General features: G+C 48.0%; 1 long non-coding RNA gene across 1 annotated transcript in view; it reads left to right on the top strand.

The window, feature by feature from the left end:
- The window catches only part of LOC138528777 (uncharacterized), a 198,099-nt gene extending 187,020 nt beyond the window's left edge, over nucleotides 1-11,079 (top strand). The window contains exons 2-4 of the long non-coding RNA XR_011284241.1: nucleotides 10,149-10,312; nucleotides 10,395-10,485; nucleotides 10,583-11,079. This is a non-coding gene — a long non-coding RNA (uncharacterized lncRNA). The remainder of the gene's footprint in view (nucleotides 1-10,148; nucleotides 10,313-10,394; nucleotides 10,486-10,582) is intronic.
- Nucleotides 11,080-25,494: the final 14,415 nt, after the last annotated feature.

Raw genomic sequence — 25,494 nt, forward strand, 5'->3', positions numbered from 1 at the left:
CTCAGCTCCTGCAAGAACAAGAACACTGTTAGGAACAACAGCCTTGTCATTCCCATCCCGGCATGCTGCTGCCTAAGGAAAAGGGAACAGAAAAGAAAAAAGGCATTAGTAAGCATTCTGCAAATCTTCGCTTATTTTTAAAGACTGTACGAGCTTCAAATGCTTACCTGAATCCCAGCCGCTCTGGGGGAACTCTGTCTCCGGAACTTCTCATCCATCTGCAAGAGGGAAAAGACACTCCAGGTTAGCGTGGAAACATCTAGAGGCGCCGCATACCGCGCCTACTCACTGTATTTCTTCTTCATAACCGGCATCCACACTAAAAACGTTGCAGCACCTAAAAGACACAGAAAAAGAACTCAGTTCAATACAAATACAAAAGGGTTGCATCGCGCATCTCGCTCTCACTCACCTCCAGCGCTACTCATCTCAGCAGCACGTTGCCATCTTCGGACGCCGGCCATCATCTAAAGAAGGAAAGGAACGAAGTTGGAGAACTGTTAAAAACACTCATTATACTTACCTGTTGGACTCTTGCCAGTGAAGTAACTAGGCAGCAACGAGCCTGCATCAATCAACGCGCCCCTGCACTGAAAGCAGGACGGAGAGCACACTTTCCAAGAAAACAAAGCTGTGGATCAAAGGGAAGGGTTGGACCCCGGGGAAGAAGGGGTTCAAGCACACAGAGACAATAGGGAGTTAAACTCTACCAATCCTGTGTTTCAGGCCCAGTCTCCAGTCGAGTAGACTTCAGGGAAGGGTTCGAGGTCATAAGAGGTCAGAACAGGCTGAGTGACATCCCCGTGGACACCAGGTGAGCGTTACAGGTTCTTACTGTTGATCATTCTCTCTCATTCTCATTTCACATAACTTCTATTGCTCGTTCTTGCCATTATGCCCTTTTCAACATTCGTCGTGCATGTACCTATCTCTCTTTCCATGCTACAAAACTTCTACTTTTTCTTGTCTTTTCTTGCATTGATTACTGCTCTTCTCTGTTGCTTGGTCTCCCTGCCTCACATCTTGTCCCTCTTCGTTCTGTTTACAACTCCTCGATGCATCTCCTTTTTTCTTGAGCTGATCGGTCCTCTATTACATTTTCTTTGGTCCCTATTTCCCTCCTCGCTTTTGAATCATGTCTCCTCTACCACTTGCTCTCCATTGTTTTCAAATGTACCCATGATCTGGCTCCCCCTTACCTGTCTTCATTTTTTTCGTTCTATGCTCTGTTTTGCTCTCTCAGATCACAGTATATATTTCTCTTAATTGTCCCCTAACCTCCTGTGCCTCTTCTCGTTTCCGTTCCTTTGCTCCTCTAGCTCCTAAAGATTGGAACTCTCTTCCCCTCTCATTTTGCTCTGTCAGATCTCTTTGTATTTTCCAATCAAACCTAAAAACTCATCTTTTATCTTCTCTTTCTGGCTAATTCTGCCTGCGTTTTTACCTCTTCTGTTTTTACCCGTGTTTAAATTTTCTTGTGATTATATTGCTTTTGATATATTTTGTTCAGTGCCTTTAGCAAAAGACGCTCTATAAATTCAATAAAATGAAAGAGACTACAAAGAGAGATCAATACAAAGAGAGGCATACAAAGAGGGACAGATAGACTCAGAAAGATGACAAAGAGAGAAATTGAGACAACGCGAGACATGTACAGAGAGAGCCACACACACAGACATGACAAATAGACCGATTGAGACAGTGAGATAGAGCGACAGACACATGGAGATGAAGGAGAGTGAGCAATACAGAGACTCATACAGGGTGAGAGATAGACAGAGATGACAAAGCGAGAGAGATGAAGGAAGAGATACACATGCAGATATAGACAGACCCACAGAGAGATGACAAAGAGAGAGAGAGAGAGAGAGAGAGATACACAAAGCTAGACACACAAAGATAGATGACAAATCGAGAGATAGACATACACAGATATGACAATGAGAGAGATGGAGACAGAGAGAGACATACAAAGAAATGCACACACAGATGTGAAAAAGAAAGACATATTGAGACAGAGACATAGAAAGAGAGAGAGTGACATAAACAGATAACAGAGAGATTAATTGTGACATAAGGAGACATACAGAGAGAGTGATAGATAGGCAACCACACACAGAGATGACAATGAGAGCAAGACTGCGACACAGCAAGATGCACAGAGAGAGGCACACACAGAACAGAGCAAAAGAGATTGAGACAGGCAGAGACATAAAGAGAGAGATAGATAGACAGACACGCATGGCGATATGACAAAGAAAGAGAGACCATGACAAATAGAGCGGTACATAGTAAGACAAAGAAGACAGACAGGCAGACACGCATAGATGACAAAGAGAGATAATGATAGAGAGAGATACATACAGACAGAGCTGGTGTATGCTAGATTGTCATATGATGTGCCCCATACAGTTACGGATTGTATAATGCGTTATGAACAGTCCTTTTTCAATAGTTAAAATAGTGGCCAGTAATCGATAAATGTTTACTGGCCACTAGAGAGTTCAGCAACTGGACATCAATGTACTTACCATGTACACTGCAAATATGCAGACAGACAGACGATCAACTCCAAGGATTCTACAAAGAAGCATTAGCATAACAAATGCATTAATTCATTCATTTTGTCATTTGTTATAGCACCTTTCAACATAATTATGGTCCCAAAGCGCTTTTGGTTGAACAGCCTCAGGGGGACCGGAGTCCAAATGTTTGGGAGAATTTGGGAGGTGTTATTATGCATGTGTTCATTTCAGGCATTAAAGTTATGCAAGAATGGCCAAGACCCTGCTAGACACCCATGTCTAAATGGAGTGTGTATTGGTGCAGCGGAGGTATATTATGGACTGAAAGGGGTATTATAGTTATATTGGAAGCTACAGTTAGCATTTTTGTCGTTAAAAGTAGTTTCATTCTTATGGCAGAGGTGATGTGAAATAGTGTTTGTGTTATATGTGCGTGCAGGGTGTGTGGAGTGAGACTGTGCTTTCCGCTGAGTTGTGAAGGTGCGGTGTGCGAGAGGAGAAATGAGGTTAGCTGTGCAAACAACAATGGGCCTCATTACGACTTTGACGGTAGCCATGCCGGTAGTTATTACTACCCATTCCCATTTGAGCCCCATAGGGCTCAATTGGAATGGGGAGGACGTAGCACCGGCACCGTTAATAACGGTGCCGGTGCTACCATTTAGGTCTGCGAGCAGGTGCCAGTCCACCCGCCAGGTCCGACCTGGTGGGCAGTAAGGCACCCGCTCGCTGAACTCGTAGTATGGCGGTACATTAGCAACAGTGCCGGTAGCTTACCGTACCATCATACTTGCAACGAGGCCCAATGTCTACTTCCTGGGTTCCATCTATGAGTGCGCAAACAAGGTCCCCATTTTATGATTACATGCGGTGGGGCATGTGGTGGCATGGGCCACCCCCCTGTGCTTTAGAGTTACATGCAGTGCCAACCACGAGCGCAGGGTCCGAGGTGTCTGATTGTCCTCCTATGGGATGATCAGCGTGATATTCCCAAGGTGCATTTTAAGTGTGATGCATTGCTCACCCTCCAAGCCCATATGAGTGCAATACCTGTACCACTGTCAGGATTTGTTCTAGGTGCAAATTGCTGGAGTGACAACCAGAGTCCTCTCTGTGTGCTTGGCATCCCACAAGGAAGGTTGTGGGGCAGAGCAAACTGGTTGAAAGGAAAGAAGAGGCTGGTAGCTAACAGTAGGGCATGTAGGGGGAGTTTGCGTGGGGGACTGTAGAATGAGACGTGTGTGCTTCAGGCAGCAGGTCTGAGGCCACCCACATCAAATATGGAGTCCCCCAAGGGGCAAGTCTATCTCCCTTGTTATTCAACTTGTGCATGAGATGCCTTTGTGACCTTTTGGAAAGCATTGGCGTGTTCTTCAAGAACTACTTCGACGATACCCAGTTGGTTTTTGAATTGGAAGGGGATCATCTTAGTGACAGTGCCAAAATAACTGAAATCTATGACATCATAGATAAGTGGATGAAACATAATTGGATGTGTCTAAATAATACCAAGACGGAATTACTGATCTTTGGAACACCTCAGACCAGAGCTAAATTAGGTGCAGAATACAAAGCCTTTGTTATCACAGAGGCAATCATCCCAGTAATGATGCAGGTCAAAACGCTGGGGATGATGGTGGAGGCATCAATGGGGTCTGAGGTGTAGGTTAAATACCTTCATAAGAATAATGCTTATTACCTGCGCCTTCTGAGAGCCATCTGTCCTTTCTTAAATGAGAAAAACACAGAAACGAATGCTAGGGCCATTATTCTGTTGCGATTGGATTACGGCAATGCATTGCTTCTAGGGGTCCCTAAGAAAGAAATCGAGAAATGCAAAGCCATGGAAAATAATGCCGTTCGTACTATTAAAAGGTTAAAGAACAGAGAGCCCATAACGGAAGGAAGGAAATCATGTCAGTGACTTAGAATAGAGGAAAGAGTCACATTCAAATCTATGACAATTGTCCATAGATGTCTATATGGCGCTGCCCCTATGTATTTGAAGAAACGATTCTCTAGATACACTCCGTTGAGGTCTCTAAGATCAGAAGATCAGGGTTGGTTGAATGTGCCACGTTTTAGTCGAGTAACCGGCATGAGGAAATCCTTCCCGTTACAGGCAGTGCACCGTTGGAATAAGTTGCCCCTGACCCTTCAGTTGGAAAACAACTACCAGACTTTTAGGAGTCATCTTAAAACCCAACTGTTTAAATAAGTCACTGCTATCCTAGCGTTTGGTCTGTACCAGTACCTCCAGAAACTATGTATTTTTGTCTGTTGGCTGTCTGTTTTGTGTTTCACGCACCCTGATGCCTGCAGGCTTTCGGCGCGCTATAAGCACATACATAAATACATAAATAAATAAATAAGTGGACATGGGGATGCACAGGGATCAGAAAGTTGGGGAGAACAGCCAGGTTTTGAGGGCTTTCCTGAAGGCCAGGTGATCCTCTATAAAGCAGAGCGCGAGGGGGAGGGAGTTTCAGAAAGTGGGTGCTAGGACAGAGAAACAGGTCCCTCCTAGTCTGGAGAACTTGAAAGGAGGGACTATCAGGAGGTGTGTGGAGTCTGATCTGAGGATTCTGGTGGGGAGGTAGTGAGTGAGTTTGTTTCGTAGGAATTGCGGGCCTTTATTGTGAATTGTGCGGTGGGTAATGCACATGGCTTTGAAGGCAGCCCATCGGCTGATGGACAGCCAGTGGACTGTCCTGAGTGTGGGGAAGATGTGTTCTCGATGGACAGCCAGTGGACTGCCTGAGTGTGGGGAAGATGTGTTCTCTGGGGGAGAGTGCCTTGCTGCAGAGTTTTGAATCCATTGGAGCTTTCTTATTTGGTATGTAAATGGTCATTAATGACTGCAAAATGTATGCAGAACTCACTGGAGTAAGTTAAAGAAGAAAATGAGAGATTTTAGTGGCTACACAGGGCAGTACATACCAAGTTCAATGCTGTTCATCTTTGTCTTCCGTGCCAACTTTGGAGAGTTTAAAGGCAGCTTTTCGGTGCACTTTTGTATCAGGTCGCATTTCTGCGTCATGTTAAGGAATGGACATGCAAGCTGTGGGTGACAACATCTGGATTTCCATGGCAGGGAGCAGGTATTATAGAAATTCCCTGGTTCCATGGTAGTTGAATAGTGAAGCTTTTGCAACCGTGGTCAAGAGAAATATTGGCTGGGCTTTTAAGTGCTACCCGGCCATTGTCCTGGCCACAGACACGTTTATATGTTTATTATGGCCATCTTTTAGCACCGTGGCAATTTTAGATGTGAGCTGATGCGGATAGGAGGCCTGGGCCAAAGCGAGCACTGCCGGTGAAGTCATCAATTCTGCTAATCTGTGTCAAGAACCTATTATACAGTATGTGTATGCATACTTTGCACATACTGCAGCTTCAAATCAGTCATGTATTTGTGCTGGTGCCTGTATACAATACTTGTCTAATGGCTCACAGTCTGTGTCGTGTACCCACGCAATGGGCATGTCCCTTTCTCATGATATTTAATGCAGGGTCTGTTCTGCATCTATGCCTTGGTATGTGTACCTTTTTCATCATCTGGCTACTGATAAGTGTCCTGTATCTATACTTATTATTATGATTCCTGCCTACAGACAACCATCACACTTGCCGGTGACAGGGCTAGAGGATGGCCCTGCTGCAGAATCACCTGAAGGGGAAACAATGGTGTGTTTTCTCTTCATGTGCGTCAGCATTCTTGTGTTCATGAATTGGGGCCCTCTTCCCTTGCTCACAATGTCTCCACAAATTGCTCACTTAACCCAGGAAGCTTTCCTATACACAGACTCCCCTTGCAAAGCAGGAAAATGTTTCTAGGCCTACACATTTTTTTTTCTGGGCCCAACTAATTCTTCTTTACTGACTTGGGACTGGGCAGTGACTGAAGTGGCACTGTGGTGGTGGCACTGGTGGGTGTTGCTGCTCCTCCCCATTTGGCTGCTGCTCCTGTGTGGACTGCATTGGTGTGGACTACTGCAGTTCTGCCTGAGTGCTCTCCTGCATTTGGGGCACAAAAGGCTTTCCCCTTTTACTTTTAAATTATTTGCCGCCCTCTCCTGCTCCCTTCTTACTTCCCATTCCAATTATTTCTATTCCTCCCACTCCCTCCCTTCTCATCGTCCCACCATTTCTCACACTGCGGCTATCGCTGCCTCTCGCTGTGTCCCTTCCTGTCTCTAGAAGCCAGTACAGCTGGTCCGATAGCACATCAAGTAGAGCTCACTTTGACATCTGTGCAGAGCTTGCTGACGCAGGTTCGAATCCCGGATCCCGGTAGGGCCAAACTCAGCCTTTCATCCTTCTGAGGTCGATAAATGAGCGACACACACTGTGGGTAATAATAAGCAGCACTCAGATACCTGAGGGTTCGTAGCGCTGTATAAATGCTACATTATTATTATTATTACAAGCATATTCTTCTTCTCTCTCTCTCTGCTCTTAGCTTTCAGCCACACCCTATTTCCAAACAGGAAGCAGGAATGTTGTCATCCAGTGACTTTACAACCATGAGCCATTTCAACGTGCCTTAAGCCACTATACATACATTAGCTTGAATCATGTGTTGAATCAGCTAATAATAACAATTTAAAGTTTCTTTACTTGAGTTGACTCAACATGCTCCTAGCCAATTCATGCCTATTGATTTGTAGAGGCCACCCTGCTGGTTGACTGACAGCTAGGCTGGAATTTATGGGAAAAACCTGAATAAAAGGTGAAGCTTTTGGCTTGGAAGGCAGAGTCGACCACTGGACGAAGGAACCGAACAAGAACTTGAAGAGGATGCCTGCTGCAACTCCTGGACCATTGGTTTGCCCGATGAAGCCCTGCTGCTGTGCTGAAACTCCAAATTCGTATTGACAGAGAAGACCCTGCAAGGACGACTTCTCCCCTTGAGTTGGTGGGATCAATCAACTCCAAAGTAAGCCACCTGGACATCTTCTCGGAGCTGGCTGAATTTCCACAGAGTTGCTGTTGGAAACCGAATAACCAGGGAGAGGAACACCAGATTGTGTGCGTTGCTTTTAAGTTGGCCAAGAGCTCAGAAAGATCCTCTGCACTCCCAGGAAGCAGACTGACCGAGCCTGAGCCCCCTCAACAGAGTGTGGGACCCCAGAAGCAAGGAAAGTCAATCTCGACAGCCAGGAACCGCAGTGTTGCTATTTGCAGTAGTTGCGAGGAGCTGAAACACTGCAGTGCCACTTGTTTGAAGAGTGCCGGTTTAGAGCAGTGACCATCCCATTGCAGTGCAGGAGTCCACAGAAATCCTCCCTCTTGTCCCCACGACTGAGGCCCAGGAACAGTGAGATCTGCAGAGCTGCGCAGGAACAGGAGTCCTCTGCTGCACTTATTATTCAATCCAAAGAACTTACCTCTTATTGTAGAGTTACTTGTATCTTCTACTACTCACAAGCCTAAACAGCTTGTGGCCCTACAATGATTCTTCTTTTCTTCAAAGACTTCTAAAACGTTGTGCAAAGACTTCTCTACTTACCTACCAGAAGTGCTTCAACTCATATAGACTTTTGCCCATTGACTTTGGCTTAACCTGTTATACTGAATGACTCTGCTTAAGGGATCCAAAAGTATTTGCCTGATTACGAATATTTGTGATCTCTTGTTTGTTCTAAGAACCTTTTCCTTTGTCCAATTCATAAGAATGTTCTAAATGCTCCAGTATGATATTAATGTCCCCGGCACCCTAGTTATTGAAGTTACCTGAGGGTGTAGGTTGTGACTGTGGGCAGAAAAGAGTTCATGCGGGAGCCTTCTTTTTTGTTAAAGGGGGGTCTGGTTCTAGAAGGCAAGGTAAATATTAAGACAAAAAAAGGAACTAGACACCAGGCTACCCCTCCCTTAGGCATGTGGGGGCTGGGAGGGAAACCTATTCAAAAGCTAGTGATTTCTTAAACTAGCTATAGAGGATCACACTTAAATTTATACATATAAAACAAAGTTTAATTGAAGATGCAACATGTTAAAAACATACATAAAAAGGCTTACAGTTGTTAATCAAAAAGAAGACAAAAGGACATGTGTCTTGACATTGATTGCAAAACAAAATGGTCAGTTTATGGCATAAAATGTCCATGCGACCTAATATACATTGGCAAATGCAAACGTGAAATCGGTCAACGGATTTATGAACATAAGTCCTGCATTAAAAATGAAGTAGAAGACAAGCCTATGGTTGCACATTTTAAAGCAAAAAAACATCTTCACTCAGACATTTTCTGGTTTATTATAGAGACCGTAACAAATCTCTACAGAGGGGGCGACCGGGACATGATGCTCCGTCGCCTATAACAAAAGTGGATTTACTGCCTAGACACAGTTAAGCAAGGCCTCAACGGTTCAATAGAGTGGAACCTGTTCTTTAATTGAATCATACTTCTGCCCTTTTTATTGCAATAAATCAACAACTAGATTCCTTTTGTGTTCAACAATTGATGCCCTTTTTGAAATCTACTCACAGTAATTGATAAGCCAACTTTTCCCTCTCTTTTTGCTTACAATTCACCTAAAGTATTTAGATTGTCGCATAAAACACTGTATTGTGCAATCTTGTTTTTCTGTAATTCAAGAAGATTTCTAAAATATGAGAGACGCGGACCAAGTCCTTTTCATGTTTTTTTGTGCTTTGTATCCACAAACAATGTGACCATACAAATCATCGCAATTGTTCATTTTCTTGATTTATCACTAAGGTCTCTGACTAGATTATGTTAAATGAATTGTAATATCTCTTGAGATTCCACAACAAATGCTTATTTTGTGTAAAACCTATCCACACCTGCATTCCATACACCTTAAAGGCAAAACCTACTTGTTATGTAAACAATGTTTCACTAAAAAATAACTCATATGGTTTTAATTGCTAAGACTGAAATACGAAATATTTAGTCCACCATTCATGCGTGAGCATTGGTATTCTCAATTGTCAAAATACAAAATGCTGTGTCCGTTTTTCCAATATTAGCAAGGATACACATGGCTTTTGGGGCTCCGTACATATTTTCGCACCCGTAATACAATTTAATTTTAGTGTCTCAGGACCCCCGTCCGACACACTTTGTTCTTGGTCTGCTGAGATCAATAAAGCTATACAATCTGTAGTGTATCGGCTCTCAGCACGTCTACACATGCGCGAGAGCCGAGACACTCCAGGTCCGCGATCGCAGGGAAACAGACTCAGAAAGGTGAGTTCCAATCGCACGCTGTGATGGATCAATTAGCTAATACCCACTGCGTCGCAGTGATTCACACTTATTGCGATTTTGGCACACGCATCAGCGCGCCCATCTTGATATGAGTCTTTTCCAGATACTGCCAAACTATACAGTTAGTTTTTTGCCGTGAATCCTTAGACAATAGACAGCACCAATTGTTCTTTCATTGGTGCTGTCTTTATTAATTCAGTCTCGCCTCAACCGGCAGGACGTTAGTTTGTTGCCTTTCTCTATTCTCAATGGCCCCCAGCATTCTAACAGCATCGGTCAAGCAGTCTTATGCGCACTTCTCGGCACATAATTGTTAAACCTTGTCTCTCCCCCAAGTGAAGTTATAGAATTCGCTTCAACAATGCCTTTTTTGTGTTTTTTACAGGACAATACACTAGCGTCCATTGAGGTCTTAGTGCTACAATCAGTCAAATTAATTCCTACCTAAGACTCGTCCTACGGTTTTTTCAACTAGATTAATTTGTCAGTCCCCTTCTGTGGACCACTATCAACATGTCACATCCAGTGACCCTCAACTACCCTTGCCAGGTAATCTATTTTTCTTTTGTTTGTCAGTACACACTATTAGAGCATCTGGCACCAAATTCAATTACTGTCTCCATTATTATAGGCAGCCGCTGTGCACCAGAGACTTTCCAACACTGTATGCAAGACAGTCCAGATTCTTTCACCCATCCCTAGACATCATTAACTACCTAAAGGTGAGGGTCAGACCTACTCTTTTTGTATTCCATTATTAATGAATGGCATGATCACACCCCCTTTTTTAATTCGTTCCCTTATCTTTTACCTTTTTAGATGAACACTTGTACATCTAATTAATCGTCTTGTTGTCCTGAATAAGGCTCGGAGCACCTGAAAGCCATTTTTCCATCAACAAGACGCTAGTGTCTGCAACACTTGCATCTGATTTACAAACACTAATCTGGATCTCCAAGCTAGAAACACTAATCTGTGTCGACAGTTAAAATGTGTTTGGTATTTGTTACTACAAATTAATTAATTTTGTCTTGTTTCAATTTGTTCTTGTTTCATTTAATATCAACGTCAAGACACATGTCCTTTAAACATGTTGCTTCTTAAATTAAACTTTGTTTTATATGTATAAATTTAAGTGTGATCCTCTATAGCTAGTTTAAGAAATCACTAGCTTTTGAATAGGCCCCCCCTCACATGCCTAAGGGAGGGATAGCTTGGTGTCTATTTCCTTTTTTGGTTGTGACTGTGGGCCATCCCAAAAGGGTCTTTACTGATTGATTTAGAAACTAAGAATGTGTAGTTTTGGAGTGAATTTGTGTGTTACTTTTATATTGCTCTCTTCTGAAGAAGGCTTATTCTAACTGACTGATAAATAAATTAATAATTGTGTATTCAAAAAACCTTGTGTGTGTTTATTTGAATACTTGTCTCTGTGAATCTCTGTGTAAATCCCCTACAGCTCACATTGACCCCTCTTGAGATAAGCCTGGCTGCTCAACACGCTACCAACCTGTGAAGTACAGACTTATGCCAAAGGTTGGGTTCCTATTGCCAGGAGGTCAGGGTTGTTGTAGTGCACCCAAAGGGTACTGCATACAATCTTGCCTAACATTCAGCACAACTGGCCGGGCTCACTGATTACGACACAGAAGACAGGCCTGTGCACAGCTGTGTACGTGTAGCAGATCTGCATTGCTACTTAACAGGCACCATTTCAGCCTTTCTTATGAAAAATAGCATAATGGTGTTCTATGCTGTGGGCTATAATAAGATTAGCATAGCAATTACAAAGGCGGTACTTTTAATTTCTTTTCAAAAACTGTGAGCAGAAGGAGGGACTGTGGGAGGGGGAGGGGAATAGAACATTTCTCACGAAACATCCTGTAAAAAATCATGCGGTTTTCCTGTCTCCGTGGGAATTGCTCTCTCTCTTAAACAACTGTAGGTTTGGCTTTCTTTGCCTCTTCTCTGCCCGCCTACCAACACCATTTCACCGAGGCAGACCCACGGCATAGTGGTGGCAGTAAATTAGACGTGTGACTTTTATTTTGCCCCGCTTGTGGCGAGTGGGGCCCGTTGTGGTCTCGCATCACGGCGTGGAGGCAGTGTTTATGTCGTGAGAATAGAGTGCATGATTTATCTTAGTTGCTTATTCGGCATAAGATTGTGCACGTGACTATTCTTTTGCCAGTCACCGCATGACGTAAGGTTTGCCACGCAACCAATGAAATGATGACACTGAAATATATATTGTGTACATATTTTTATTTTGCTTATTTACCACTTCCCCCAAAGTGCTTCAAAATGAATTATTCATGGCACTTAAAATTCAAACAATGGCACAACAGTTTACCAGACAGACTTCGGCAGTGAAACGAGATAACTAGAATAAACAGACGTTTGAAAGTGTGATTTGGGAGGCGTGTGTGCGTTCCTTTAAAAAAAAAAGAAATCAAGCCCCTTTCTCTCTAACTCTCTGCGTCGTTGGTCCTGCCGCCACTTCACCGAAAAAGAAAAACAGCCTATGAATTTGAAGCTGTATTACACGTTAGGGAGTGAGGACACCATGGAAAGGAGGCATTTTGGCTGGTGTGTGCGTGTGTGCTCAGTCAGTGCTGTTCGCTTTAGGCACACATGCATTTAAGAGTATGGGTTCATTATAATTTTTGCGGTGTAGGAAAAGTGCCGGTAAAACGTGGCGGGAATTCCATTATCACCTCTTTTCCCACACTGCAAAAGTACATGTTTGCTGGTGAGGGGTCACTGATTTACCTCCATCCAAGAGCTGGAGGTAAATCAGTGACCCCCACCACCAAAAAACAGCTGGTATTATCGGCACCGGTATTGCCGGTGCTGGTAATAGTGGCAATCCCCTCCATGGGGCTCCATGGAATGGAAATTTCCCCCGCTGGAATATCCCGATAATACTGGGGTATCAGGTGGCAGAAACGGTACATCAGTTTACCGGTATCCAGCCAGAATTACCTGCGGGATACCGGCAAACATATCATGACCCCCTATGTCTGTTTTTTTTAGACACTATTTCTGGGGGAAATGATGAGGGAGTCTGAACCCAGCCCTGTTTGCCTGATGAGGGTCTAACTGCGCCATTCTATGAGGGGCATTGCCCTACTGGCAAAATACCCTGTAGGCCCTATTGGGCACATCCCATGGCAACATACAGCTAGGTAGGCAGAGGCATAACTCAGCATTCCACATCGCAAATAGTTCTGATAAAAGAGAAATAGGGGCGTGTGTTCTTCATTTCCACGGGAGCTTTCTCAGCCAAGCATACAACCCGTCAACAAACCCTAGCGCTACACTTCCAGAATTGATGGAGTTCTTTGGCAGCGCCCATCCCTGCCATCACTTTCGTTTTACCAGCCGTTAAAGTAGGGTGCAGCAAAGGGACCTCGGAGCTAATTACGGTACCGCAATTTGCGGTACCGTAATTAGCACCTTCCCCATTCCCATTATGCCCTATGGGGGCAAAAATGGGAATGGGGAAGAGCCTTGGTGAATGGGGAATTACCGCCCCCACTCACCTTGGAGTAGGGCCGTAATTCCGCCATCCACCAAGGCGGACACAGTAAAATACCAGCGGCAACCATGGCGCTATTAGCGCCATGGTTACCACCTACCGTGTAATGAGGCCCTAAGTGTCCCTCAGACACCACAGGCCAATTACCTGACACTAGCAAACTAGCATCACACAGAGACACGTCGCCTCAACAAATCCAGACCGGTAGGTGGTGGGGAGGGCTCTTATCAGTTTCTGATCCTCTGCCAGGACCTACCTAACACAAACCCGGAGTGGAAGGTGATGTGGAGGGGCACAAAACCTCCAACCTCCAGACCGGTTCCCCTCAGTCACACTAGCCCTTCAGTCAAACCTTGACTCCCGCACAGTTCAGGATTCAGGGATGACACAAGAACCTGATCAGCCCCACAAGGTTGTGTAAGGACTGCACTTTACAAATCACACAAACCACTACATAACAATAAGAGGTGTGCAGACAGAAATGGAAAAGTCTCCCAAACTGTAGGTATCTTTTGTGAAAATTAACAGAAACCCTGTGTAGGTCCAAGGGTAAACTGTGGACCAACAGTGGCAATGGAAATATTTTTCGAAGTGGCCCCACTTTTCACTGTGCAAGCACACCCAACCCTTCCCACCAAGGTTTATGGAGTTCCTACCCCAAGAACATTTGGAACAATTGGATCAAAATATTGAATTTTAAAGCCCATTTGCCCCTAATTAGGGATTCGCAAGCAGTTAAGCATAACACAAATCTAACATATAACTTAATGTAGCGCTGTATTCTATCAGATCTTGGGCTCTTCCCTGTGGACAGCATACTTCCAAGTTTCTCCACCATGTCCATGGAAAGCAGATGGGCACACAGGAACAAGATACCTCCGACCTGCACCCACCAACCCCACAAGTTTCACATCGGCCTTTCCCACTGTCCCACGCCTATTGTTTTTCTTACAGCTTACAGTGCCAAGCGCAGCAAGGCCACCAATAGCGGCTGATGGGCACTTTACAAGACCACTTACATTGTATTTGTTAAGAGTAAGATTTTATAATAAATCCTGATGAAGGAGACATTTGGAGATGGAAGGAAGGAGGCTGGGTGCATGGTAGAGAGGGAAAGAGGATCAGGACCCTGTATTTAATGTTGTCCCGGGCCGTGGATACCAGGCGGTCCGGGAGTTGAAGTGAGAGGCGGAGGAAGTCCGCCCAGCGCTTGGCGGGTGGGGTGGTGCAGAAAGTAGGGGGAACAAGATAGAGAAATGTGATGTAGGAATCGTTTATACATTTAGTATAAAGGATAGATGAGAGTAGGACAGTGGTTTGGGGCAGATGAGGTAAGGTGCATCCTGCCTGAGGCTGCTAACGGGGTGGGACAAACCACGGAGGCCATCTGCTGGCTTCAGGCATCAGTGGGTAGTGGCAGGTGTTAGGCATGGGGTCTGCTTTGTCAGTCCCACTGTAAGGGTATCCCCGTAAATCCTCCAAGAAAGGGTGAGCTGACTGGGCAGATCCCTATTTACATGGGACTCGCTCCATGGGGAAATTTAGAAGTGAATTAGTAGTAAGAGGATAGATATTTTTAATATAAGGTTTTAAGTGTTTTATTTTTATAAATAAACAGGGGTCTCCATTGGGATTGGTATTTTGTGGGACCCTAAGAAAAGGCACAATGGTGTCTGTGCCCCATTAAAGTCAGGTAAGAACTCGGGGTGTAGCCCATCTCCTGTTTAATATTGATGTTATTTTGCAGGTGCTGCACCCCTCCTCATCCATCTGGACTGGGCGGTTGGGGTGGTGGTTCCCACTGGGACTGACCCTAGCCTAGGGTAGGGAAGGCACGTTTCTTGATCTACGTTGGGGCCAGAAATCAGGAGAAACACAGAGTGTTCTAAATGTAGCCCCTGGCTCAATTTGGGCCCGGCTAGGTGGGGCTCAGGGCTTGTCCCCTAAGGGAAATAAACAGAGATTGACACAAGGGTGGGGTAAACATATTTTATTTAATGTGTATATGTTGTGTGATTACTTACCTTGTTGGAATAGTCCATGTAGCTTATCATGGGGGTGGATAGATTGAAGAAAAATAAAAAAAAGTGGTCAGAGCTTCCTTGCCCAGGAGTGGGCTCAGCAGGGAAGGGAACATTCTGAAATATAACTGTTGGGATAACCATTGGGGAGAAGGGAAAGTGCATGAGGCAGTGGCAGCCGTCTCCCAGCGCGGCAGGCGTGGCCTTGAGAAGCCCCCAAAGGCTGAAGAATCCTCATCTGCCTAGCAACGTATGCCAAGGGCTGCACTGCATCCACTGTGGGCCCGGACCACATGCCCAGTGCAGCCGAGGCACTTAGGGGGCCTGGGAAGCAGTTGGCCCACCCAGGGGGTGGACAGAGTGTGCCTTCAACAAAGGCTAAAGGCCGCATGTGTGGGACTGCTCGGGGAGAAGATCAGGGCTGCATAGCCCGAACGGCATTTACACACTACCCCAGGCTAGGCAGCGTGGCTGTCCACAAGGCCCAAAAGCGGTGGGACCAGAAGACAAACCCTCCTGTGCGGCCTATGCCAGAGGCTGCTTGAGAGGTGAAGTCTGCCCTGCCCTCGTTGGGCGGGGCAGTGGAATGATGTCTTGGGCCACCACGTCCTTGCAGCTAGGGTGAAGAGTGGAGTTCCGGTAGCCCGGCCGTAGCTCCGAGGCATCACCTGGCACATCCCTCTGCACCACACAGGTGGAGAAAGAAAAGGCAGGAGCCTGCCCTGCTGATGCATGCTGTGAGCGGCAGTGAATCTGGAGGCAGCGTCCCTAAGGCAACAGGGACACTGCCAGAGTAAATAAAGCCCACAGGGTGATGCAGTGAGGATAGAGGCCTCATGTGGTGGACAGGGCAACCAAAGAAGATCATTTCCCCATGGGCTATGGCAATGAATGACTGTGGGCATGGCAGTAAAGCTGGCCACCCCATGTGGTAGACAGGGCTGCTAAATGAGATCTTCTTGCCATGGAGCTGGCAGTGTATCTGGTTGACCCCCTCAGAGCGTGGGGGCTACCAGTTAATAAACTTCAGGCATGGGCTATGCTTCAGTGATCTGGGGCCCCACGTGGAAAACAGGGTTACCGTTGTGAATGAGTGGAGCACAGGCTGTGTGTTTTGGGGTGTCCCATGTGGTGCACAGAGCACCTCCATAAGAAAGACAGTGCCTCAGGCAGGCTAACCCCGGTAATCATCTAATGGGGCAGGATCCACCCAAATCCATGCCAACAATGAAAAACAGAGAGACAAGGTACTGCACACAGCCCTAGGTGTGGCTGCATGCAGACGGAGAAGGGATTTAATGCAAATTGATCGTAATAGCTGTAGTAGAAAATGCAGCAAACCCTTCTAAGAAAGCAGACTTTTCGTGGGTCTCTGCAAATTCAACTAAAAATGTGTACCCAGTTTGGCAACAACAGTACAACCATTGTGGGAGCTCTTACAAAAGCTGATGACACATCCAAGAACTCAGAAACCACAGTTAACACTAGTTAAAAAAAAAGGACCAGGAGCTGTCCTATCACAGCTCCATCTACATTCAGAATGGACAGTAACCTTCCCTTCAAGAGCACTCAAACCATCGGAACTCAGTCATACCTTCATAGAACATGTATCTTGCTTGTTTATGGACTGTTAGACATTTCAGCCAGTACTTTTAGGGGGCGTCTTTTGTTCTAAGCGCAGAACACAAGCTATTGATTCAAATATTAGCAGCTGGAGGTAGTGACCAAGATTGAAGAGAATTTTGGCAACTCTACAAGAATATTCATATCAATTGCAATACAGGCCACGCAAACAGAATGTTACGGCGGACCCCCTTTCATGCCTGTCTTTGATCAGCAATGGAAGAGAGGACAATAAATTAGTAGACTGCATTAGAGGTCTCGGAAGGATAGCTAAGCGGCAACGTGCTCGCCCTGGAAGCAAGACCACATGGAGCAACACAGGTTCGATTCCCGGGTCCACGCTTAGAATCCTCTGGGTATTAAGCACGTTATGAATATCACATCATAGTAGCATCTATAAGTGAAGTGTGTACTGCCAACACACTGTTACGTGAGGAGGGGCAAATACCTGACACAGAGGATAGTATACTGACAGAGATTTGCAAATCTATAGTTCATGGATGGCTGGGCAATAGCATGTTATCATTACAGTACAAAGAAACTAGAGGGTAGCTGAGGAACTATACATGAATCGTTCCCTAGTTTTCCGAAATGGTCACTGTATTCCCTCAGAAAGAACGAGACACCTTATCCTTCTAAATGCACACAAAGGACAATTGGGAACAACGCTAACAAAAAGGGCAGTAAGGGAGGACCTTTGATGGCCAAGAATTGATTCACAAATAGGTTAGTGAGGGAATGCCACACATGTCGGAATAATGAATAGAAAGGTAAGACATGGACCTCCAATTCAACCTAGTGGTGGCTCAGGTGGGTCCCTGGCGAAAGGTAGCCAATGACCTAATGGGTCCCTTTAATAGACTTCCCACCACAAAAATATTCACAATTGTCCTTGTGGATTACTTTTCAGAGTTGGCAGAGGTGGCCTTTTGTAGATGAAGGCAACACCTTCAACATTATAGGCTTCCTAAAAAATGTGTTTTACAAGGAGGGAAACCCAGAAAAATTAGCCACTGACAATGGGATGTAGTTGACCTCTAGAGAGATGCAAAATGTCTTATAAGAGGCGGGGATAATGCCTTATAGAGTTGCCTTGTGCCATCCTCAAGCTTAGGGATTGAAAGAGTTCAATTGAGTTGTAAAGATTTGTGTCTAGCCAGCATTACTCCATAGCACTGATGCTGTAGAGGTGATGGGTTGGTGACACAATTAAGATGTATCACAACGGGCCACATTCGACTAGAGGTGCAGCACCTTTCCAGCACATGCGTGGTAAGAAGGCAGCATCACCAATTCCCCCATGTCCGTGAATCAGAGAAGTACATCTGGACACTTCATTGAAGATTAAATTACAGGATATCTGTACAACTGTTAAGGAGAGATGGGAAGTTACTAAATCATGGTTTCACAACTCTCAGGCAATCAAACAGAGATTTCAAATAGGACAAATAGTGAGAATCAAACTCCAGGGACACACTGACAAGGGGTTAAAAAGTTATGGATCTCTGACTCCTGTCCGGCGAATCGTAGGAAATCAGGGACGTCATTTAGGGGTCGACAGAGGTCGCAACTGTGACCTCTGAGATCTCCTTTGCGAATTCTGCGGTTTTCGTGCGACCTCTAAAAAAATGTAAATACATTTTTTGGGTTTTTTTTTTGGCCAGCACCATGTGGCTCTTTACTTCTGGAGTGGCTGGCGTTCTTGTTCAGGCCCCTTAAAAAAAAGAAGAAAAATAAGAACAGGAATGCCACAAGTCTAACACTTTCAGCACTGATCCTAAATATGAAAGAATAGGAATACCAAATAATGTGTCTTTCTGGAATTCTATTCAATAATTGTTAGACTCATTAAAGATTTATTTCAGGCACACTTCAGGGGGTGAGTCACTGATTTAGGGGTCGATTCATGGAAATAATGTGCACCGAAAATTCCCGCGCAGAGGTGCCAAAACGTGCGAATCGCAGTAAAAGTGCGAAAATCGCAGTGCAAGTGCGAAAATCGCAGAGAAACCAGCGCACATCGATTCATGGAAGTCCGTGCGCGAGAAAAACATTGGATGTGCGCTAAAAATGTGCGCCGCGCATGCCGGCGCACAGGTCATCCAACAGCGTGCGCCACGGCCACTGCAAAATCGCACATAGCGCGGCGCACATCACAAAAGTAGGCGGAACACGGGGCGTAACACTCGGAATGGGGAACAACGTGTGAAAATATGGGCGTCACGGGGCAAGTACAGGAGGCAAGTGCGCGGAAAGCCCACACGCTCGCCTACAACCCGTATTCATGGAATCGAATAGTGCAAACCAGCGCACGGTCAAAGACGCGCACAGGGCCAAACAAGTACGCCACAAGAAAACAGGCTGTAGCGCCCCTGCGACTGAAAAAAATGTGCGCCAAAATGTGCGCTAACAAAAAGCACCCATATACAGCCATGATGAATGGGCCATACAGTGGCCCTCTAGGACAAATGAGGTGCAAAGGGGCACCGACAAACACGGACACCCGCTGTTTGAAAAATAGCGTGTGCGCGTGTTCCTGGGTGCGCGGGAAGTTCCACACGCAATTGGCCTGGGTACGTGTACTTCGGGGTGCGCGGGAAGTTCCACACGCGATTAGCCTGGGTACGTGTACTACGGGGTGCGCGGGAAGTTCCACACGCGATTGGCCTGGGTAGGTGTACTTCTGGGTGCGCGGGAAGTTCCACACGCGATTGGCCTGGGTACGTGTACTTCGGGGTGCGCGGGAAGTTCCACACGCGATTGGCCTGGGTACGTGTATTCCGAGGTGCGCGGGAAGATTCACACTCGATTTCAGCAGGGTACGTGTATTTCGGTGGTGCCGGGGAATGCTACACATGATTTGGCCATGTGGGCCCTCCCAGGTGTTCCCTCTACACCCTCCATGGCCCCTGCAGGCAGCCCACACCACAGGGTACTACCCTGCACCCCTGGTCATGTCCCACAGGCAACCCATCCACCATGGCCATGCCCACCAGCCAACCCACATGTCACCTTGCACTACTGACCACCAACACATGTCTCCCATTACCCCCACCCCCCAGCCACCAGGGGCAGCCTCCACCAGGCCCCCACTCATGTCTCCCACCACCCCCACCCTCCAGCAGTGCAGGGGCAGCCTCCACCAGGCCCCCACTCATGTCCCCTATCACCCCCACCCCCCAGCAGTGCAGGGGCAGCGTCCACCAGGCCCCCACTCATGTCTACCACCACCCCCACCCCCCAGCCACCACCAGGGGCAGCCTCCACCAGGCCCCCACTCATGTCTCCCATCACCCCCACCCCCCAGCAGTGCAGGGGCAGCCTCCACCAGGCTCCCACACATGTCCCCCTGCACCCCCACCCCCCAGCCACCAGGGGCAGCCTCCACAAGGCCCCCACTCATGTCTCCCATCACCCCCACCCCCCAGCAGTGCAGGGGCAGCCTCCACCAGGCCCCCACTCATGTCTACCACCACCCCCACCCCCCAGCCACCAGGGGCAGCCTCCACCAGGCCCCCACCCATGTCTACCACCACCCCCACCCCCCAGCAGTGCAGGGGCAGCCTCCACCAGGCCCCCACCCATGTCTACCACCGCCCCCACCCCCCAGCAGTGCAGGGGCAGCCTCCACCAGGCCCCCACTCATGTCCCCTATCACCCCCACCCCCCAGCCACCAGGGGCAGCCTCCACCAGGCCCCCACTCATGTCTCCCATCACCCCCACCCCCCAGCCACCAGGGGCAGCCTCCACCAGGCCCCCACTCATGTCCAACTCATGTCTCCCTGCACCCCCACCGCCCAGCCACCAGGGGCAGCCTCCACCAGGCCCCCACTCACGTCTACCACCACCCCCACCCCCCAGCCACCAGGGGCAGCCTCCACCAGGCCCCCACCCATGTCTACCACCACCCCCACCCCCCAGCAGTGCAGGGGCAGCCTCCACCAGGCCCCCACTCATGTCTACCACCACCCCCACCCCCCAGCAGTGCAGGGGCAGCCTCCACCAGGCCCCCACTCATGTATCTCATCACCCCCACCCCCCAGCCACCAGGGCCAGCCTCCACCAGGCCCCCACTCATGTTTCCCATCAACCCCACCCCCCAGCAGTGCAGGGGCAGCCTCCACCAGGCTCCCACACATGTCCCCCTGCACCCCCACCCCCCAGCCACCAGGGGCAGCCTCCACCAGGCCCCCACTCATGTCTCCCATCACCCCCACCCCCCAGCCACCAGGGGCAGCCTCCACCAGGCCCCCACTCATGTCTCCCATCACCCCCACACCCCAGCCACCAAGGGCAGCCTCCACCAGGCCCCCACTCATGTCTCTCATCACCCCCACCCCCCATCCACCAGGGGCAGCCTCCACCAGGCCCCCACTCATGTCCAACTGATGTCTCCCTGCACCCCCACCCCCCAGCCACCAGGGGCAGCCTCCACCAGGCCCCCACTCATGTCCCCTATCACCCCCACCCCCCAGCAGTGCAGGGGCAGCCTCCACCAGGCCCCCACTCATGTCTACCACCACCCCCACCCCCCAGCTACCAGGGGCAGCCTCCACCAGCCCCCCACCCATGTCTACCACCACCCCCACCCCCCAGCAGTGCAGGGGCAGCCTCCACCAGGCCCCACTCATGCCTACCACCATCCCCACCCCCCAGCCACCAGGGGCAGCCTCCACCAGGCCCCCACCCATGTCTCCCATCATCCCCACCCCCCAGCCGTGCGATTTGCCTGGGTACGTGTACTTCGGGGTGCGCGTGAACTTCCACACGCGACTGGCCTGGGTACGTGTACTATGGGGTGCGCGGGAGGTTCCACACGCGATTGGCCTGGGTACGTGTACTTCGGGGTGCGCGTGAACTTCCACACGCGATTGGCCTGGGTACGTGTACTACGGGGTGCGCGTGAACTTCCACACGCGATTGGCCTGGGTACGTGTACTACGAGGTGCGCGGGAAGTTCCACGCGCGATTGGCCTGGGTACGTGTACTACGGGGTGCGCGGGAAGTTCCACATGCGATTGGCCTGGGTACGTGTACTACGGGGTGCGCGGGAGGTTCCACACGCGACTGGGCCTGTGAGAGTGGGGTACATGTATTCCAGGGGTGGGCGGGAATATTTACCCGCGACTGGGCCTGGGAGAGCGTGCTACGTGTATTCCTGGAGTGGGCAGGAAGATACACACTTTCGCCTACGACGTGCCGAAAAATAAATGGTCCAATCCTGAAACACATACGCCAGCATGAAGCAGGCGTACGTCGACCCGTGCAGCATAAAAGTGCGTGCAAACAACAAACAAGCTCATACGCCAGGATGAATATACCGTTCCTAGCAGCAGGGGCCGTGGGTTACCAAAGGAGGAGGAGGAGGATAGTGAGGGCCTGAATTTTCACTCCCAGAACCATCCTTTTTGGGATGCCTGATGACCAGGTGTATGGGAGGTACAGGTTTCTACCACACATAATACTGGACCTGGTCAGTGAGTGGGAGAATGACCTCACATCACCCACCCTGTGCTCCCAAGCACTCAGCCCCCTGGAGAAGGACCTCAATGTACTGCACTTCTTGGCCACAGGATCATTTCAGCGGACAAGTGCCATAGTGGGTGGGGTGTCACAGGCCACGCAGTCACGCTGCCTACACCAGGTCTTGAACATCATCACTGTACGCCCATCAGTCCGTAGGCACATATACCTGCCCAGGACACCTGCAGAAAGGCAGGCTGCCACCCTCGATTTCTACAGTGTGGCACAATTCCCAAAAGTGCTAGGTGCCATTGACTGCACCCATGTGGCACTACGTCCCCCCAGGGCATCTGAGCACATCTATAGGAACCGTAAGCACTGGCATTCCATCAACGTGCAGGTAGTATGTAATGCTAAGGGAATCATCACCTCAGTATATGCCAACTATCCAGGGTCCACCCACGACAGCTTCATTTACCGAATGTCTACCCTAAACCGGGACCTAGAAGCTGGGCGGCATGGCGATACATGGCTGCTTGGTGAGTATGAATGCCACTGCACATGCATGCATGTCAGATGCAGAGTTATGTCACTACCCCACTAATGATACCCATCACCTCCTCACCAGGGGACAGTGCCTACCCTCTGAGCACCCACATGATGACGCCAATTCGGAACCCCATCACGCCTCCAGAGGTAAGATACAACACAGCCCATATTGCAACCTGGGGCATAGTGGAGCGCACATTCGGAGTGCTCAAGTCACGCTTTCCCTCCCTTGACCGTTCTGGCGGGCAGCTGTTACATGCGCCCCCAGTAGTGTGCAGGATCATAGTGGCAGCATGTGTTCTGCACAATGTTTCAACACGCCGGGCGTGGCTGTGGACATGGTGGTGCCCCCACATCCCCAACCATATGCACGCCCGCTGCGCATGAGAGGGGAGAGGGCACGGGGTGAGGCAGCCCGTAGGCAGCTGGTGGTTAATTACTTCACATAGAAATCACACCCCAGTGGAGTGCACACGGGCCTGGCACATACCATCTGATAAGCAATGATGACTCGACCTGACAATTAAGATGAACAAAGGGACAGTCAACTGTCAGAACCATAGCAGCCTGAGATTGTTCATGTGGAAGTGTCACAATGTGTGCATCCCTACCTACACAAACACCACCAATGCAGTGTCATCAAAAGACACTTCCATGATGCAGAAATGAATACACACTCGCAAAATACTACATGAAAACAGTGCCATGTCACCCAACCCCTCCCCGGCACGGCCACACAACACACCATGGCATGTCATGCAATGTGAGAGGTGTGGGATGTTTTTACCCATGCATCCAAGCCCTACCATAACACTGTGCAGTACTGGCATGGAAAACATCATGATGGCCAGAACTCCCCAGAGAGTGCACAGGGAAAACATGAAGAATAGGCTGCCACCCATTTTTGCCTATGTTGTGAGAACAGGAGGGCACTGCCTAAAACCACCATTGGGCTACACACACTGTAGCCTGAAACCATTGGGAATGGCAATGCTGATTGCTAAAAAAGCAACTCAGAACTGTGGGGAATTCATTTTCTTAATCCCAAAAATGGTTGCATTACCTGTACTCACCACTATCAGAAAGCCGGCGTTTTAAAACCACCAGACTTTTGTGTAAAACTGAACAAATGAAACAAAACCAGACCAAGGAAAGACTTGCTAAGAGGTGGATACAATGTAAAACTATATTCTGAAATGACTTGAAGGAAGTAATTATTTAATGTATAGGTAAAAATTGTCAGTTTGATTTGAATGTAGAAAACTGGGAACAAAAAGTGACATTTATCTGAAACCTGGCTTAATGAAACTGAATTCTGCCTGACAACTACCCCCGACAGGAGTTGAAACTGGATCAACAGCTGTGTTCCCAGGCCTGGCTGCCAGGCCTGGCTGCATTCTGAGGTCACATGGCCCTGTTGATTGAAAGGGGAGTGGCAGCTGGGGACTACAGGAAGTTGAACAAAGGCCTGTCCTGGAATCAGGCAAATGTTATATTGGGGGGGGCGTAAAGTGGCTTCCTCTTAGGGGAAACTGGGAGGGGCAGTGCCTCTGCTAGCAGCTGAGCTTGGGGGAAGTGGATAAACCAGTTCTTCCACCATGTGATGTGGGAAGCCACACCCCTTTTTGACCAGAGCATAATTTTAAAAAGATAGATAACTCAAAGTGCGGACTGGTCAAAATTATATAAATAATACCATTATTCTTGTGATTTTTCTGTGCACATTTTAAGAGGTGTTAGGACCATGGGGTATGTTCCTGGGGATAATAGCGGAAAAAAGGGTGTTACGCCAAATGTATGCATGTTAAAAATCTAACCCATATCCCTGGTGCACATTTGTGTAAAATCTGGAAAGGTTCAGAGGTCGTTATCTGGATGAAAAGGGGAGAATTCTGTCATCAGTGGACACAACATCGTACAAAGACAGGGATCGGATGGGTTGGTGCTACAGAAAATATGGTAACTGGACTTATAATATTAGAAAAATGGTATATAGATAAATATGTATTTGGGTCAGAAATAGATTTGTATGCAATCTGACAAGGGGAGGTTCCTCTGACCATGAAACCTACACCATCACTCTGACTCACATTTCCTTCCCCCAATCAAGGGAGAGAGGAGGATTGGCCAATGATAAGTGAGAGGGGCAGGTTTAGTTATGACCAACGCACACACCCACTTTCCAAAACACATAAAAAGAGACGGCTGGGACAGGTAGAGACATTCAATTCCATTTGCTGCGGAGCATGCTGACCGACAACTTCACATCCAGAGATCCAGACTTCAAATCCATCAATCTCCAGAACCTGTAGCAGAAATTAACTCCAGAATTTGCAGCAGAGAGGCCTGAATCCACCAGCTGAATCCTCTTCAGCAGGCCTCAAAACCAACCAAACTATTCAACAGCCGGGCGAGCTGTTTGAATTTTGCCGAGACTTTTTGCAAGAACCTGCAGCAGTACCCAGAAAGCAGTGTTACATCCAGAATCCAGAGAGGCTAGACCAGCAGAGCAGAGCTGACCCAGATCGCTGTG

Source organism: Ambystoma mexicanum, chromosome 7q, assembly GCF_040938575.1.
Source record: "Ambystoma mexicanum isolate Mex_15411 chromosome 7q, UKY_AmexF1_1, whole genome shotgun sequence".
Taxonomy (NCBI): Eukaryota; Metazoa; Chordata; class Amphibia; order Caudata; family Ambystomatidae; genus Ambystoma; species Ambystoma mexicanum.